The sequence below is a fragment of the Gracilinanus agilis genome, chromosome 6 (assembly GCF_016433145.1).
Source record: "Gracilinanus agilis isolate LMUSP501 chromosome 6, AgileGrace, whole genome shotgun sequence".
In the NCBI taxonomy this organism is placed as follows: Eukaryota; Metazoa; Chordata; class Mammalia; order Didelphimorphia; family Didelphidae; genus Gracilinanus; species Gracilinanus agilis.
In genome coordinates, this window is record NC_058135.1 from 181,222,636 (window position 1) to 181,237,219 (window position 14,584).

Consider the following 14,584-nt stretch of genomic DNA (forward strand, 5'->3'; position numbering starts at 1 on the left):
ATCATTCCCAATCTTATTTTTAATCCAATTTGAGCAATGAGAGTTTAGGGAGGAAAAAGTGAAGAAGAAAAAGGGCTATCAAAATTATTATTTTTACATGACCATGTTCATAGGGAGCATAGGATCTTAGCATTATTGGGGCCTTGGAGACAATCTATTGTACCCCATTCCTTCCTTATTTCACAGAGCCTGAAACTAAAACCTAAGGGGGTTAAATACTTAGCAAAGGTAACAAGCTAGATAATGACACAACAAGGAATATGATCTGAGATGTTACTGAACAATTTTTACATCAAAAAATTTAGCTCTAAGACTGGGCCCCTGAAGATAAAAACCTCATGGTTATTCATATCTCACTTATGCCCTCTCTTACAAAGCCCTAATCATCATGTTCAGTATCCTCTGACAAATAATCTGTCCCCATATTTTTTGTGGCAATTATATGTTCTTATTACTGATTGTTATCATAGTTCCTCCTTTGTAGAAACTGTTTCAGTGAGCTTGAATGGACAATTCCTGAGATATTGAGGGGTGTAGGTGATTTAAAGGTACATTATCAAACGGAATAGGGGAGGTAGGAAATATATAAATGGATACAAAAGGTGAAAAGAGTAGGCCAAAGGCACTGTCAGAACCATGAGACATTCCTCTTCTGCGGACTCCTAGAGAACCACATGCTGATGTGAGATTTTTATGTGTATAAGATAGAAAAGGGCTCTTTTCAAGGATATTTTGTTGACTCTCATTGTATCAAATATCAGAATCTGAGGGTTTTTGTGGTATATACTTGTAATGGAATCCTATTGTGCCATAAGAAATGATTAATAGGACAATCATGAACACAACCAGGAAAGAGTTCTGTGAAATGAGAAGAAACAGGGGAATGTTATATATAATAACAGAAATAATGTTCCATGATTGATTGTGAATAACAATGATTATCAGCAATGCAAGGATCCAAGACAACTTCAAGAGACTCATGATGAAAAGGCTACCTACTACCAGGAAAGGAACTAAGAGGGTCTGAATGCAGACTGAAGCATACTATTTTTCACTTTATCTCCTCCATGAGCTTTTTTCCCCTCGCATAAGGGTTATGTGTCTTCTTTCACAACATAAAGAAAATGGAAATAAAGATCACATGATAGTACTTGTATAACCTATATCACATTACCTGTGGTCTTAGGGAGGGAAAGGGGAAAGGGGAGGGGGAGAGAGAGAGAGAGAGAGAGAGAGAGAGAGAGAGAGAGAGAGAGAGAGAGAATGAATGTGTCCATTGCCACTACTCCCCACCCTTTAGCAGTTGAGAAACTGTGGATGAGTAGAACCCTCATGCATGTCATACTTGGTCAGCCATCCCTCACAGACAGTTGGGCTAAGTCTATATCAAGCAGCATGAAGGAAGAATCAGACACTGGTCACCAGATTGGTTTCTTCTTACAATGGAGTGGAACCATGTAAGAGGGAAGGTTTGCTGAATGAATAAGAGAGGTACCTATAAAACTTGAATCCATTTGGAATCCTAGTCTTGTGAAATCCAGGGATCTGTGCAACTTGTTCTTCTGGGTGAGTCTTTCTGTCAGCATCTCAGGCAGTGATCCAACTAAATGATGTTCTTTCCTTTGAGTTACTGAAAAAAAAAAGTTGCTTTTTTGTTAGGATCTCATTAGTCTGCATCTGTCTGTAGGTGTCAGGAAAGATTTGTGGGATGTAATTCAAAATGGCCAGGTGGCTGGGCTCATTAATGAGAAGTGAACTAGTTAGAAGTCAGTCTAGAGTAGAAGCAATTGTGGGAAGAGGGTGGAGTAGGGCTCTCCAATCTCCCCCTAAAACAATCATAAATAACTCCACAGAATCAACGCTAAAAGTAACAAAAATGTAAAAGAGTTGAGAGTGAAGCAGAGCATCTGGGGATAACTTCAAAGAGGGATCTCTGGCTACCCTTGCCACATATCACCTGTTGGTGCAAGCATCCTGGAGCAAACACTGAGAAATCAACAAGGCTCAAGACCCAGAGGCAGCGTTGGCAGCCTCTTTTTGTCTGAAGGACCTAGAAGCCTTTATCATAGCATCAGATATTGGTGGAGTCAAAAGGAAGAGAAACCTGGGAATAGCAGCGTGTAGACTGTAGCCTTGGTTTGGTGGGTTTTAAAGTATTGTGGCCAAGGGAAATGCAACCACAGCTAGCCACAGGGGTCCCTCCCTACTACTTCCTGGCATGTGATTGCTCTTGAATGGACCAATCTCATGCTGGGGAGTGGGGGTGGGGAGGGACCACGCTCCCTACTTCCTGGTGTGGGATTGGTCTTGAATTGGACCAATCCAGTGCTAGGGAGGGGACATGTGACTCTACTTTCAGGCACGCGATTGGTCTATACAAGCACCAATCCCGTCCCTAGGAGGGAATTTTGACTGGAACTCAATTCAAAGTTAGAGGAGTTAGTTTCAGGCAGCTGGAGCTCCAGTTTTCTTTCAATTAAAGTTTTACAGTTAAAATGAGAAAGAGGGTGGTTTTTTTTTTTTTTAATTTTTAAAAATTTCCTTTCAGCTCCAGAGATCCTCACTCACCCACAGCTGGAGTTAATCAATAAACAGGGAGAGAATTTAGGGGCCCAGATACAAAGACCAGACAAAAGCTCTGTTCCAGGCTGTAGCTCTGGGGACAGAAGCAAAGAAGATCAGTGAATGTGGTTGCTGAGGATATGGGACCTTTATGGCTGTGGTCATCCACTGAAGAATTGAGTCCCTGGCTGCTGTCCCATGGGGAGGTGAGCTGCCTGCTTGCAATGGCAGAACTACAGGGGATAGAGATTTCAGTTGGAGCCCCTAAGGTCAATCATAGACTGGAGTTTGAGCTGGGGGAAGCAGGGATTACACCTAGCCCTGGCTTATTGGAAAAACTAAGTAAGGCCCAGGAAATAACAAACACAAAACAATCCTGAAATCTGAGCCATCACTCTCCACACTGGAAATAGAGCCTGGTTCAAACATAAAACAAAGAGTTAAGCCTTTTGTTTTGGCCAAAAACATTGGGGAAAAAAAATAAGCCAAAGAAGCCATTATAGATACCTATTATGTGGAAAGAGAACATCTGGGTTCAGATTTGGAGGATAGCAAAGTTAAAATACCTCTAAAATAGCAAAGAAAAACAATAAATGGTTTTTCGGAGAGCTTATAAAAGATCCCCAAAACCAAATGAGTTTAAGGAAAAAATAGTAATAAATAATAGCAATGCAAGTCATCAAGAAAATTATAAAAGAGAATTCATCCATTTGGAAAAAGAGGCCCAGAAACTCACAGAGCAAAATGATTCATTGTGAATTAGAACTAAACAAGAGGAAACTAATGACCTCCTAAGGCAACAAGAAATAAGAAAGCAAAATCAAAAGAATGAAATAATAGAAAAGAATATGAAATGCCTTATCACAAAAACACCTTACTTGGAAATTAGAATGAGGACAAGCAATATCAGAATTGTCAGGTTATTGAAAAGTTATGATAAGAAAAGAGTTTAGACAATATATTCCAAGAAATCATTGAGAAAAATTGTTCAGAAGTTCTAGAACCAAAGAATACATATATATGTATGCATATATATGTGTGTATATGCATGTGTGCACATATATGCATAGATGTATTTTATATATTGAAAGAATTCATCAATCATCACTACAAAGACACCTCAAGATGAAAATGTCCAGGAACACTATTTCTCTATGTTCCCTTATTCCCAGGTTAAAGAGAAAGTACTACAAGCATCAATTTTAAAAATTATATACATATATATATATATATACATATAAATATATATAATGGAATATAATGTTTCAAAGACCCAAGCATAATATATCCAGCAAAATTGAGAAAAATGATGAAAGGGAAAAATTGATATTTAATGAACTAAATGATTTTCAATTGTTATTGAGGAAAAACATAATTAATTAAAAATGTCATCTACAAGAATCATAAAAAGGTAAAACATTAAAGATTAATCATAAGGGTCCTGAAGAGGTCAAATTGTTTATTTCTTATATTGGGAAATGTTATCTATAACTCTTAAGAATGACATCCCTGCTTGGGTAGTTTAAAAGAGCATATATTAAGAGAGGACTTGAGGTTGAGTTGAAAATAATGGAATGAGCTAAAAATAACAATAAAATATAAAAGGAAAAGGTAAAATGGAACAATTATCTCATAAAAAGAGGAATGAGTGGAAGAACTGCCACAGAGAAGGGGAGGAGAGAGTAGAGGTATTGTATTAGAACCATACTCTCATTAGATCTGAATTAAAGACAGACCAATATATACAAGGAGAAGGGTAAATATGTTCTCAATATACAGAGAAACAGGAGGGTGAGGGGATAGGATAAGAGAGGAGCAAAGAGTCCTCTTAAGGGACTAAAGGACTGAGGTTAGATTAAGAGAACAGAGTTCAAGAGGATAAGAAAAGGGATGGATTCCTAGAATGTAGTACTTATCAAGAAATAGGAAAGCAAAGTAAGGGGATAAGGAAGGATCCCTCAGGACAATATAAAGGAGAGATTTCTAGAAGAGAATTCATATTAACTAATTAAAGAGCAGGATTGGGGATAAGGGAGAGACTTTTAGGATTTAGGATAGAATAAGAACTAGGAGGTAAGGAGGAAAGGACAAAGAAGGGACTCTTGGAATGGGTCCATTTAAAACTAAGAAGTCACAGAGAGAATATGAAAGAGGGGTTCTAAAAAGGGGTGTGAATTGGAGAGGTAGTAGAGAGAAGAAATTGGATCTGAGGAGGACTACAGCAAAAAGAGAGGAAGATAAAAACAGTGAGTAAAAATAGAATGGAAAAAAATACACAACTAGTAATTGAGCATACTGAATGAAATGGAATTCACCCATAAAACAAAATCAGATAGCAGAATGGAATAAAAACCAAAACCCAACAACATGCTGTTTAAAAGAAATATAATTAAAAATGAGAGACAGATAACAAGTAAAGGACTGGGGAAGAATATACTGTGACTCAGCTTATACAATAAAAGCAAGGGTTTCAATAATGATCTCTGATAAAGTTAAAATATATATTATCAAAAGAGATTAAACAAAAAAAAACATATCATGTTAAAAAGTACTATAGATAATGAAGCATTATCAATATTAAACATATAGGTACCAAATATTGACAATCCAAATTTTTACCGAAAAATACTAAATTAATTATAGATGGAAATTGATAATAAAATATGAATAGTAAGGGACTTTATTTTCCACTCCCCCTCATAACTAGTTCAAGAGATGAATAGAATCTTATAAAAGTTAAATATGATAGATATTTGGAGAGAATTGAATTGAAACAGAAAGGAGTGTAACATTTTTTCCACAGTACATTGGTGTCTTTTAAAAAATTGACCATATATTAGGTCAAAACTTTATACTTAAACATGGGGGCAGCTGGGTGGCTCTGTGGATTGAGAGCCAGGCCTAGAGACTGGAGGTCCTGGGTTCAACTCTGACCTCAGACACTTCCTAGCTATGTGACCCTGGGCAAGTCACTTAACCCCCATTGCCTACCTCTTACTGCTCTTCTGCCTTAGAACCAATACACAGTATTGATTCTAAGAAGGAAGATCAAGTTTAAAAAAATGGAAAGCATAGGTATAAATGGAGTTTTTCTTAAAATGATATGCAACATCTACCTAAAACCATTAGCAAGCATTATTTGTAATGGGGAGAAGTTAGAAGATCAGGAGTGAAACAAGGATGCCCATTTTCACCATTGTTATTTAACATATCAAACTGCTAACTTTTTTCCTAGATGAATTAATGTGTTTTCCCCCACAAACTAAGTTAATCTAAATTAAATTCTAACAATCTGAATTAAATTTGCTCATAAATATGTCAGTGACAAGTTAATCGTTTTTATTTTTATAATTCCACTTGTTTTGTTTATGTTGAGAATGTGTTTCTAACAAGATACATGGTTTGCTATTCTAATACCAATATTTGGAAAAAAGGAACAACTTTAAAAGACAACTCTGATCAAAGCAATATTTAATGACAGTTCCAAAGTAATAATGCTACTCATCTGCTGAGAATGGACTAAATATACAGAATGAGACACATAGCTTTTTCCAATTTCAGACTCTAATTTGCTTGATTATGTATATTTAGCATATAATAACCATTAATTGTTAATTAAAAATAATTTAAAAAACAATCATTGTTTTAAAGGAGGGAAACCTTTCAAGCCATCATAGAAAGCAACTTTTGGGAAATTATCTTAATTTACAATTTTATGATTGCAAAAATTCCAATAAACTCTTGTATAAAACAGAAGGTTTGAACAAATAGACTAGGGACTGCTATGGGTAATATTGATCTTTTTCTGGGTTTTATATTGATAGCTGATTGATACTCATCAGGTGGTATAGATAAGCTTGAACTTTTAGGGTAACCTTAGTTGTAGATGGTGGATGACTTTGCTGGACACAGCTTAATCTGGCACTTACTTATGTATAACTATGAGGATAGGCAGGGACAGGATAAAGGAGGTAGGGAAAGCCAGGAAATATATTATTCTAATACTAATATTCTACATGAAAACCCCCCTTTCTAAATCTTCACAGAAACTCCTTAAAACTATTCTCAACTATCTAAGACCCAATTTCTATCTATCTAAACTTATTCTGATAGATGAATTTAAAATATTATTAACCTCAAAATATTTATCAAAATCCAGAAGTTGCCTCAGCTAACTGTCCAATATGATAGTTAGAAATCACTAGCTTCTCTGATGCTCCCAGCAGAGTCAGACCTCAAGCTGTTCCAGAGAGAGCAAACAGCCCTCTACTCTCTTCAGGAGAAAAGCTCTCATACCAAAAAACTTTTTCTAGCTTCACAGATGTTCTTCCAACTTCTCAAAGTTCACTTTCACCAAAATTACTAACAGATCTCAGAGAAAATTCTCCAGCGACCTGCTCAAGACAGTGTGCTCAAGAGAGTGGCTCAGAGTTTGCATGCTTCTCAACATGCAAATATTTCTTAAAGTACCCTCAGTGAATTTTCCCCTTGCCTTGCCTTAAAGGGGACAAGGAAAAAATCCTTTCTTTCCTATTGATCTCTGCTTCTAATTATTCTAGATAAATAATTAATAACTAATTAAACTCAACATTTCCCTCCTGAGATTCATTGAAAAGAACATTCTTTCCCAATGAGTTTTACCAAACTAAACTATTCTATAATTAAGAAAGGAAGAGTTAAAGAAAGAAAAACAAAAGAAAGTAAGGAAAATCTTACAAAATGCAAGTCACATATTACAGTTACAGATATTTCAATTATATATATTTTCAACTAAAAAATTAACACACTTTAAACTATACTATTACAGAAACAAACCCACCTAAAGATAACAATTCAAATTCAATGTAAAATACTATGGAAAACAAAAGCATTGCAAGAAAATTATTATACAAAAATATACATAATATTTCCCCTCTGAGGTGGGTAAAAACCCACTTTGAAGTTTCTTTTAAGGAGGATATAAAAATCCCCTCTAAAGTAAGGTATTTTCTTTAATTTCTAATGTTTATTTATTTGTAAGATATTTTAATAGATTTTATTAAAATCTATTTGATAAATTTTATTATTTTATATTTTAATTAATTTATTCAGTATTATTTATGCGTTAATTATTGTATTTAGTAACTAGTTATAAATTTATTAATACCCTTATTTAATATGATGTTTCTTTATATCAATAAGAATTAACTATAAATTTTATACTTACCATTACATCCTAATACAAACCTTTATGTACAAAATCAAAACTTTTCATTTAAATGCAAAGTTCAGTGTTTTTAAAATCATTCAGTCTTCTTAGTTCTTAATAGTAGTCCCTGTGTCCGTACGAAAAGTCTCTAGTTGTAGTCCATCTATTGTTGTATTGATCTTTGTCTTCTTACTCTTGATTGTCATCTTCCACTAATGGTATCTTCTTCATATGGAAGTAATGTATCAATGCTGACTTCTCTATCTTTACTGCTGTTGGAGTAGTTAGAATCAACTTAAATGTACCTTCCCAGGAAGGTTGTATTCCTTCTGTCCTATTAAAATTCTTAATATAAATTGTATCACCTGGATTTATGTCATACAATGAAAAATCCATAGGTCCAGTCTGCACAATCGCAACTAATTCTTGAAGTTCTTTGATTCTAATTTGCAAATCCCTTATATATTCTGCAGTTGTAGTATCCCCAGCTAACACTGAACTATACATAAGGCTAAATGTCTTTGATTGTATGGGTGGATGTTCAAAAAACATTTTGTGATATATGTTCTTTGACCTTAATAGAACTATTTATCATGTCTTTTCTTTCATATTCCTGACCTCTATGCATGTATAAATTATAAACTTTAGTAAGTTGTGCTATCTAAATTGGTTTATTGCAGCACAATCAGAAAGTCTCTCAGAAAAGGGCTTCCTCCTAAGGAGAATGAGTTAACTCAAAGTTTAATATCTTACGTCATAAGTTTACTCTCTATAATTGTTTTTTTTCCTTTTTCAAGGGGTTCCAGACACATGTTCTCTGAATTGGTCTGTTCAGGTTTTCCTTTATTTGATTAGAAATCCATGGCTCTTGGGAAATGGTCGTTTATCTCTTGCTTCTGTAAATATAAATTAATAAAGTCACAGAATCTTAGAATTATGAAGGACCCTCAGTTAAACTTTTCACTGATTAGCAATGCTCTCTTCATACAGCCAACAAGTTTCTTCCAAAAGAAGACAAGTAATGAGGAATCTATGACCTTATGAAGCAGAGCATTGCACTGTTAGAAAGCTCCATTTTTTAAAAGATTTTGCTTATATATTGATCTGAAATTTTCTTCTCAATGGCTTCCACCTTTTTCTTCTTATTCTACTTGAATTCCAATAGGGCTAAACAAAACAACTGTACTGTTCCATGAGATCAGTTTAATACTTTAATGCCTCTGCAATTTCATTGATGTGACTATTCTTGGGAATACAGAAAGCAACCCATTCATCTTTTTTTCTTCTCTGTGATACTAATACAAGAATTTTATAAACAGAGGATCTACTGATTACAATAGACATCATTTAAAAAAAATCTTAGCTATTCAATGAGATCAAGTTTGCAAAGAGATTATCCATCTTTAATTTCTCAATATTGCTACATTACTGGCTCATTTATTTTTCCAATCATATAAATCCCATATATTAAAAATATTTTATATTATTTCTTTTGTGTGAATTGCTCTTTGCAATGTGTTTTAACTTATTCATCTAATACTACGTTCATCCATTACTTTTAATTCACCTGCATTACCCTGCAAATTAAATGCTTTAGAAATTGGGCTGTTCCAATATTTCCAGCTATATAACACTGACACAAATGTACTCATGTTTTTAATTGTTTCTTTTTTCCATATTAAATGTTGATATACTTTTAATAATCGCTTTCTGACATTTAGTGATCTATATTCTCTCCCTCCCTCCAATCTTTTTCCCCTCCCCAAGAGAACATATTGTATATGTATTATCATTATAATCGGTATATCATTACTTATTTCCATGTTAATGTTGTGAAAAAAGATACATATTGCTTACACTAGAGAAACATTCACAGAAAACATAAAGTTAGGAATGGTATTCTTCAATTTACATTCAGACTTTGTCAGTTCCTTCTATATAAATGAACTTGTGATTAGAAAAAAAAGTGGCTCCTATTTCTCCAAGAAAATGAATAATTATATATCAGGGGTACTCTCTCAAATTTAATTCTATCTTCTATCATCATTGTATTTTATTTTTATTTCCTCTCCATTGTTCCTATATAGGACAAGACTAATACATATGTATTGATGGACTAACTCTGAATTACCCATCAAATTGCTTGTCATAGCATATTTTATCAATCCATCCATTCATTTGGTATTTTTCTATGTGGGTTTTCAGTCTAATTTCTTTACTACTTGTAGATCTCGCTGGGTGCAGTCAATAGCATGTCATCCATAAGCAAGGTAATCTGCAGTATTTCAACATTCTTTACGAGTCCATTTTCAATTTGAGCAAATTCAAGTTTTTCTCAAAGGCAATAGTAAATTTACCAAACATCTATTCCTTTGCTTTACGGAATATATGATATTGATAAATGAAGAATTGTTGAGTAAATTTATCCCTGTAATAGCATCTTTAAAGAAATTTTATGCATATGTAGTAGAGATAGGAGAGGGGATGTTACATATGGAAAAAGCAAATAGGATAGTTATCTTGAAGATATTATGAATGAGAGTAATTTAGGTATGGTCACCTTAGAAAGGTAGTTTGGAACCAAAAAGTGAAGGAATTTAAATGCTACACAGGTTAAATTTTATTCTATAAGCAGTCAGGAGCAATCAAAGTTTCTTTAGTAAAGGTAGTAATGTAGTAAGATAGGTGCTTTAAGAATATGGATCTGATGATTGATATATAAATGATGGTTTGGAAAGGGAATAAACAGAATGTTGCTTTTACCTGCAATGAAGCAATGGAGGATTTATGAGAACATGTGGAAAAGAACAAGAGAGAAGAAATAGGCATGCTACTTTTGTTGGGAACACTTGTTTTGATGGCATCATGGATCCACTGAAGTATTGAACTGCTGGTGTGATTGTCAGAAAATAATACCCTGCAATTTAAGAATTGAACACCTTTTTTATTTAAGCTACCTAAAGAATATGTTCATTTTTCTAATAGTCTCATTGATTTTATGCCCTTGATTTCTCTGATGGAATTGAAGTTATTTTTGCAATAGGGTATAAAGTATTTTATAATTTAGGTACATATTTCAAAATCTGGCACAAATAACATTTAACAAAATTTTGTTAATTTATTAATTGATTTTGGGGAAGATAGACTATAATAATAAAGACCAAAAGTGGACATATGATAAAAGAGGATGGCTATATTTTTTGTAGATAAAAGAGAACTAAATAAATAAATAGGTTCAACATTTTTTCTACATAGTGTTAAAAGGCACTAGGCTGGGGCTACCAGCTCAATCAGCAGGGCCTGACTAGCTGGCCCTAGATCCTCAGGGAGCAGGAGAATCTAAGACTGAGTGATGGCTAGGATTGCCTGAGTGATCACCAAGATGTGCCAAGCCCTTGCCTCCTTACAGTGCCCAAGCCAAGAATCCAGTGAGGGGCTGTATGTATGTTCAACAGCTCCATGAGCTCCTTGGCTTGGGGTTGGGTTTGATGATAAGGTTGGTTATGGGCTGGTTGTTGACGTGCTAAATGGACAACTCTTTTCTGACTGCCATTTGATGAATCCCTTCCCTGTGGCTATAGATATTTACTAGCCTAGGAAGGAATGCCAATCTCCACTTGGATTAAGTTGTAACAGGGTTTATTGCTTTAACTCAAAAGGGTACAACAGGACAAGGAAAGAGGTGTTGGGAAAATGCTATACTGAGTCTATGGAACTAAGGTAGTTTGTATCTTAAGATCAGCAGGATGATACTGGCTGGAGACCATTCCCCTTTCACAGTCCCTGGTCCAGTCTGGCCGTGCCCTGAACCAAAGAAAGAGAGGGATAGTGATGTTCTTCTCAGCAGCTGTGCTGTTCTTGTCTCTCAGCTCAATATAGTAGCAAGATGAATCAAGCTCCTTGTGATATTGAGATATGGATGCTGGATTAGCAGGTTTATGGCCTACCCACCCTTTTGCCACCCTCTCTCCCAAGGTCCCCTGCCTTGAAACAGAGGGCCTGGGTGGCTCAGCCCATGGGCTTTTATAGAGGTGGTCCTAACTGTCTTTTGCCCTTGGCTCATGCCCCATGGATGAATTCCAAATTCTGTAACCAACAATCCTGTCACTCAAGATGTTCTCCATCTTGCCCAGAAGTTCATTGCTACAATAGCAGAAATGCTTTGACATGATTTTTTTAAAACATTTTCTAGATTGGGGGCTGTTGGGTGGCTCAGTGTATTGAGAGCCAGGCTTAGAGACAGGAGGTCCTGGGTTCAAATTTGACCTCAAACACTTCCTAGCTGTGTGACCCTGGGCAAGTCTCTTAACCCCCATTGCCTAGCCCTTACCACTCTTCTGCCTTGGAGCCAATATACAGTATTGACTCTAAGATGGAAGGTAAGGGTTTAAAAAAACAACAAAAATTTTCCTACAATTTAACTATCCTTGATTTACTTTTCCAATTTAAATTAAGATCTATTTTGAAGTAGAATATTAAGAAGGATAGTTTCTATTTCCATTAGTTCCTGGAAATAGATTTCTAGCTAGCCCAAAACCATTTACAAATATTTATACATACATACAAATAGGGGAAAAAAACCAAAACAAACACTTATAAGGGGAGAAAAGCAGAAGGAAACCAGCTCATAAGGATAATAAGGAAGAGTAGATCTGTCCTGACAATGGGAAGCTACCAGAATGAGGACAAGCCTACCATACATAGCCCAGGAAAAGGTACAGGCTAGACTAGTGTTGGCAAAGGTTTTCAAGTTCATGTGCCCAAACTACAACTTCAAGCTGCCTGTGAGCTCCTCCCTCCTATTATCTCAGAGAGCTGAGGGAAGAAGTGCTAGCTTTAGACAGCTGCACAGAGGGGTGGGAAATGCAAAAAATGACTTCTGGTGTCAGGAAAAGGGGGAACAGAGCAGCTCCCTCAGTGCTGGCTTGGCATATGTGTCAATACTTCACCAATGCTGGGCTAAATCAACCCACTCAACTTGGTGGTGCTATGAGCAGGCAAGGAGGCCTGGCAGATATTAGTGATGGAAAATAAATAGGGAGAGAGACCTTAACCATGACTAAATTTGAGTTTAGATTTGCACCCACACCAGCTGGGTTGTCTCCTTTAAACCCCAAGATTCTCTGCCAAAACCCCAGGGCCTTGGTACCAATCCAGCCAGGCAGTTGGAAATGTTTCTAGGAAGTAGATTGTGACTTCTTGAAACCTTAAGTTGATGATGGATAACACTGGCATGGAAAGGCTAAGGCCAGCTAATACTGTTAACTGGATCTGATTGCTAAAGACTAATTGTTGCTGGTAAGGTAAGCAAATGGCTTCAAGATCATTTAGGCTTTAGGGTTAAACAGGTTTTGTTTGTAACCAAACTGAGGGTAGATAAAAGGAGTAGGTAGGAGGGTGAAGGGTATCCTAAAGTTCTTGCCTAAGTATTTGACACTAAATAAATATTGAAACACAAGTTGTTCCTAGGTGCAGAGTAAGAGAAAGCCTTGAGGGCACTTCCCAACTCTGTAGCTGAGCCCAGAGGCTGTCAGGCCCCTGGGTCAGATGCTGTTGTTTCTGGAAAGTAGCTGTTGACACTAGCTTGAATAGAAAGTTGTTGGCTATTCCAATGAGGTATTGAATTTGGCTAGCAATGGAGGTTGTGTCCCTGCCTGCCAGCCTAACCAAATCTCCTAAACCACCCAAGGGGCCCAGAAACACCATCTCACTAAGCCTTGAGATGAGAGAGAGAAATGAAGTCCCCAGGGGTTTGTGGACCCCCTTTTATACCTTTTCCTTAACTGTCACCCTGGCACATGCCCTGGGTGCTCTGCCAGGTTCTGTGTCCCAAAGTGGCAAACTGCTAATTTGCACCCACAGAAAATGGCTACCCATTTCGCATATCACAGTGGTAAAGGCACCAGTGAGACCAGGCTGCCAAAGCACCTCAAAAATGGATACAGGCTGAATAGCCCACTCATTATATCAGGTAAGGAAACCAAAAGGACAAGAATACAAAGCACAGCCTGGGGGGCAGGAGGAGGATATAGAAGAACTGGGGACAAAACTACCTGCAGAGATAGGGGAACTGGCAAAAGGGAAAGAAGAATCCTGCTAGACGAAATAGTGGCAAACATTCCCACAACAAGTCAGCCAACCCACCCCCAACAATGCACACTGTGAGACCAACAAGCAGCTGGATCAACTATAAAAACCCGAGGAGACAATACTGTAAGCTTGGAACATAACTCTACACTAGCAGCAAAATGCAATTTCAACATATAGACAATATAACAAGAGAGAAAAAAATTAAAAAAGAAAAAAAGAAAAATTGGCAAGATAAGCAAAAGACAAATGAGAAATTGGACCTTAGAGAAATATTTTGGTGACAGGGAAAATCAAAAGACAAACACAAGAAATCAACAATACCAAAATGGAAACATGTGACACCTTAAAGGGAAAGACAAAAGGATGTCAGCCCTCAAAAGAGCACCTGGAAATATGCTCTGCTATCCTTGAACAAGAGGAAAAAATTAAAATTGAAGGAGGCAACTGATCATAAACTTAAAGAGGCCCCTCCCTCGAATAAAACATCCCAGGACTGTTATAGCCAACCCCAGGCCAAAGAAAAAGTATTGCAAGCTGCCAGAAGGAAAAAAATTCAAGTATTATGAAGTCACAATCAGGATTATAAAGGACCTGGCAGCTTCTACAATAAAGGACTACTAGGCAATGAATATGAAATTCCAAAAGGCAAACAATCTAGGACAACCCAAAAATTACCTACTCTGTGAAGGTGAGCATAATATTCCAAGGAAACATTCAAATTTAATGAAAGAAAACTTCCAGATA